This window comes from Gekko japonicus, unplaced genomic scaffold (assembly GCF_001447785.1).
Source record: "Gekko japonicus isolate JY-2015 unplaced genomic scaffold, Gekko_japonicus_V1.1 scaffold1423, whole genome shotgun sequence".
Taxonomy (NCBI): Eukaryota; Metazoa; Chordata; class Lepidosauria; order Squamata; family Gekkonidae; genus Gekko; species Gekko japonicus.
Window position 1 is genome coordinate 133314 of NW_015166463.1, and position 5543 is coordinate 138856.

Consider the following 5543-nt stretch of genomic DNA (forward strand, 5'->3'; position numbering starts at 1 on the left):
GACATCCGGCCGCAGGGTCCGTTTCCCCCCACTCAACCCCACTCACTCCAGGGCCGGCGACTGGAGGTGCAAGCCTCCGGCTGCCGGGTCCGTTTCCACCCCCCCCACTCCAGGACCGGAGACAGGAGGCAGAAGCCTCCGGTCGCCCACTCCCTTCCCCTCCCCCACCACCCACTCCCAACAGGCACTGAGGGGAATGTAGGGTTGCCAGCTCTAAGGAGGGAAATACCTGGAGGTTTGGGGGGTGGATTCTGTAGAGGGCAGCATTGGGCGGGGGGGGGGCGGAAGGACTCAGCAGGTATAATGTCATAGGGTCTACCCTCCTAAAGCAGTCATTTTCTCTAGGGGAACTGATCTCTGTCATCTGGAGATCAATTGTAGCAGTGGGAGATCTCCAGGTCCCACCTGGAGATTGGCAACCCTAGGGGAAAGTCAGCTGCACAGCAGGGGGTTGAAGAGAATGGTTTGATGGCTGCTGGGCCAAGATTGGCAACAATAGTTCCCCAGGAGCCCCATCGTAAATGCACCAAACAATTCCTCAAGATTTTCCAAAACACTACTCTGTTTTGGGCTCCTGGGGAACTTTGAAGTAGCACCAAAGCTTTAAGATCTCTCCAGCTGTCACCTGGAGACTGGCAACAGCTTGTCTGGAGTGTGGGCAGCATGGCATTGTATCTATCTGAGGTCCCCCTCTTCCTCCTCCTCCTCAGATCCCACCCTCAGCAGGCTTCATCCCTAAAATATCCTGGAAGTTTCCAACCTGGAGTTGGCAACCCTATCTGCCTGTCTGTCTTAAGTTTTACAACCCCCCCCCCCCCACAGCCTCTGCCTAGGGAGCAGCTGACATCATTCTCCTCTCCAAACTGAAAATTCCAACTCCCTTGTGGGGGGGGGGTGAGTCTGAGGTGTGGAATGGAGTGTAGTCCAATCAGCTTCCATATGTAAATGACCTTGGAACGCTGGGCGGGACTGCACAAAGCAGCCAATGAACCCAGCCAGTGTCTTCCGAGTGGCAGTTTTTTCGGCCTAACACTAAAGGGGCCAATTTTAGAATTCTGGCACCCAAAACTCTTTTATAATAAGGGAGAGATAACTGGTGGTCTTAGATGAGAGTGTGCATCAAAGATCCATATGTTCCCTTGCTCGAAAGCCAGTTGAATCCGACTCTACGGTTGCAGTGCTCATCTCCGTTTCAAAGCCGAAGAGCCAGCGCTGTCCGAAGACGTTTCCGTGGTCATGTGGCCGGCATGACTAAACACCAAGGCGCACGGAATGCTGTTACCTTCCCACTGTAGTGGGACCTATTTATCTACTTGCAATTTCTTGCTTTCGAACTGCTAGGTTGGCAGGAGATGGAACTAGAGACGGGATTATATCAGTTGCTTCTTGCATATGCTTTTCCATCGATTGCAGGCGCTTGTTTTGAAATTAACCTTAATTGATTATTTATAGCTGTATTATATTAGCAGCATGGTGTAGATAACCTTTCTCCAGGTTGGTGTAGTGGTTAAGTGCGCGGACTCTAATTGTGGGAGAACCGGGTTTGATTCCCCCACTCCTCCACTTGCACCTGCTGGATGACCTTGGGCAAGCCGTAGTTCTGTCAGAGCTGTTCTTGAAAAAGGTATAAAGGATGCTCCTTCGCTGGACGTTTTCGAGCGGAGGCTGGACGACCATCTCTCGGGGATGTTGCAGGGCTATCTTTCGGCTGTGCTCCTGCAGAGTGCAGGGGGTTGGACTAGATGACCTGCAAGATCCCTTCCAGCTCTAATATTCTATGATTCCTCCTCCTCTTCTTCTTCTTCACAGGTGAAAAGGAAATATGTCTACCCATTATGCAGGGTTGTGGGGGAGTGATCAGCACCATCAGTGTGACAATGTCACTTGTGGCATGACCAGGAAGTTATGTCATCAAGTCATGTTACCCTCTAGCATTCAGCGAAAACTCTATGGCTAAACCAATGTCATTGGGTCTGCTATAGAATAAATACATATTTATTAATTTATTAATTATATTTATTAATTTATTAATTTTTAATTTGTATATCATATTAGATATAAAAATATTGTTTATTGGGACTTTTATTTATATATGGGTCATTCTTCTGCTTCAACTCTATGGCTGCTCTATGGTTAAGCCATAGAGTTTTGGGTGAACACTACCGCATCACCCTGGCATGATGATCTTATGACAGGATGACATGGTGATGCCACTTCTGGGTCATGCTGGAAGCGACCCCAGGGACACCGATCATCCCCCACGTAAGTCCCCACCTCCTCCATCTCCTACCAGTTGCCAGCCCTTGTCTGTCAACCCTACCATGAAGTTGGTGATGTACCAGAAAGCAAAAGGGGGATAGAGTAGGGTTGTTTAGAAGGGCTAGGGCTAGACCCGCTGGGAGAAAGCCAACCCCCTGTGGCACTGCCAGCATCTACGGGAGTCACCTTGGACAGTTCTGATGGATGTGCACGTCTCAGAGCCAGGGGTCATTTCCCGCAGGAGGGCACAGGAGCGGAGCTCCGGCAGTAAAGAGCCCAAGGGGCGGGCACATGCAACAAGCCCCGCCCCCTGCTCCCAGCAGCCCCGGGCCATGAGGAGCAAGAAGCAGCCAGGTAAGTTGCAGTGGGTGTTGCCTTCTGACACACTTCCGGTGATGTCAGGGGGTGTGGCATATGCAAATAAGTTATGCTAATGAGTTATACTAATGAGCTCCTGCACCTCTTTTTCTATGAAATGACCCCTGCTGAGAGCCAAGGATGAGCATAAGCCTTGCTGTTAGCCGTCTCCAGTTCTACTGACCCCAGCATTTGTGCCACAGTCCCAGCTGCTTGGGTGGAGATCTGGACCTCAGTGCCCAGCATAATAGTCAGTATGTGTCTCAGGGCATGCTCACCCTTGGACAGGAACCCCTGCCAGCAGTCCTGCTCCCGAGAAGATGGTGGTCCAGGGTAGATGGGAGAGATTGCAAGGCCCCTTCAAAGCCAGTGTGGAGCAGTGGTTAGCATGTCAGATGAAAATCAGGAAAACCCTCCCTTTTATCGCCATTCCCTACCAGCAGATGAAGACTTCTCTGTCTGTCTTGGCATTCCCTCACTGACTCCCCTTCTTGTTCGTAAGTTGAAACTTTTGAGAGTCAAAGTTCCCTTCATTACCAAGCAGTATCTCACATAGCCAGTTTGTTGCAGTGGTAATCTGCGGTGGCTCAAGTGGTTAAGATGCTGAACTGCCGACTGGAAGGTCGGTAGTTCAGCAGTTCGAGACCTGAGTGCCGCGTGACGGGGTGAGCTCCCGTCTCTGGTCCCAGCTTCTGCCAACCTAGCAGTTCGAAAGCAAGAAATTGCAAGTAGATAAATAGGTACCACTTCGGTGGGATGGTAACAGCATTCCGTGCACCTCAACGTCTAGTCATGCCGACCACATGACCACGGAAACTTCTTCAGATAGCGCTGGCTCTTCGGCTTGGAAACAGAGATGAGCACCACACCCTAGAGTCAGATTCTACTGGCTTTCGAGCAAGGGAAACCTTAATCTGGGTGAACTGGGTTTGATCCCCCACGCCTCTGCATGCAGCTGCTGGTTTGACCTTGGGTCAGTCACAAGTTCTTTCAGAGATGTTCCCTCAGGAGCAGTCCTCGAAAGAGCTCTCTCAGCTCCACCCACCTCACAGGGTGTCTGTTGTGGGGAGGGGGAGGGAATGGAGATTGTAAGCCGCTCTGAGACACCTTCAGGTAGTGAAGGGCAGGGTATAAATCTAATCTCTTCTTCTTCTTCTTCTTCTTCTTCTTCTTCTTCTTCTTCTTCTTCTTCTTCTTCTTCTTCTTCTTCCTCTCAAAAGCTTATGCCCCCAAGTTCTTGTTGGTCTCTAAAACACGACTGGACTAGTATCTAGATGCATTATTAAGTATGCTTTGATGTACCCATTGTTCACTGCTTTGGGAACCCAAAATTGGGTGGAAAAGACCACAAAAAGAAGTAAAGAAACAAATGCCCAGTCTGCCATAGAAACTCACTGGGTGAACTTGAGCCAATCACTTTCTTTCTTTCGGCCTAACCCACCTCACAGGGCTGTTGTTTGAAGGAAAAAAATGGAGGGTGTGTGTGATGATGTAAGTTGCTTTGGGTTCCATAGTGGAGAAAAACAGGGTACAGATATCTATAATTTGAACTGGGTGTGGACGAGGCCTTAATGTAATTATATTTTATAATGCTGGAGTTAAGAACATAAGAACATAAGAGAAGCCAATACTGCATCAGGCCAATGGCCCATCCAGTCCGAAACTCTGTCACACAGTGGCCAAAAATACCAGGTGTCGTCAGGAGGTCCCGCAGTGGGGCCAGGACACTAGAAGCCCTCCCAATAAATGTTACCAAGAAAATATTGGTGTTGCAAAAACAAAAAGGAACTATGTTTGAAATTCTGCCTCTGATGAAGTGGGCACGCACCCAAACACTTATACCCAGAGTTAAACTTCGTTGGTCTTAAAGGTGCCCATTGGACTCAAACTTTTTCTGTTGCTTCATAGCAACATGGCTACCCACCTGAATCTGCCTCACATCTGTTACTGCTGTCCTGACAATGTAGAGATTTCCCAGGAATGCCCCTATAGGTCTTCCCTAGATTTTCGAGTTCCCCAATAAAGCCAAACTATTAGCAACTATCCATTGGTCTCATCCCCCTCCCCATTTCCAAATGGATAAACAGAGGACTGGATACATGTGTGTTACAGTAGGCTAGACTACTATAATATGTTCTACACAGGGGTCACTTCGTAGAAAAAGAGGTGCAGGAGCTCATTAGCATAACTTATTAGTATAACTTATTTGCATATGCCACACCCTCTGACATCACCGGAAGTGTGTCAGAAGGCAACATCCACCGCTCAGGCTCCGCTGGACTGTTTTGGATTGCTAGCTATTGGGGGGGGGACGTGCAGATCTGTCCTCGCAGAGGAGGAAGAGCTTGTACTTTTATAAAACTTGGCCTTAAAGGTGCTACTGAACTGTTTTGGATTGCTAGCTATGGGGGGGGGGGAACAGATCTGCCCTCACAGAGGAGGGGGGGCTTGTACCTGAAGGTGGAATGGGGGGGCTCTGCAACTTACCTGGCTGCTTCTTGCTCCTTGTGGCCCGACTGAGGACTGCTGGGAGCAGGGGACGGGGCATGTTGCTTGTGCCCACCCCCTGGGCTCCTTACTGTCGGAGCTCCAGTCCTGTGCGCTCCCGCAGGAAATAACCCCTGGTTCTACATGAGGCTGCCCTTTAAGGTAACATGGAAATAGTTAAGAATGTGGTAGTTAGATTTTTGGCACAGGGCTAAGAACATAAGAGAAGCCAATGCTGGATCAAGCCAATGGTCCATCCAGGCCAACACTCTATCACACAGTGGCCAAAAAATACCAGGTGCCATCAGGTAAAGCATTTTGGGTGTGTTACCTCAACTGTAAGATCATTACGTGGGCTGCAAATTTGCTTTCAGACTTTGTTTGAGGTGCTGCAGTTAACCCTTGATGTCCTTCATGATCTGGAGCTCCTCAACCTGTGT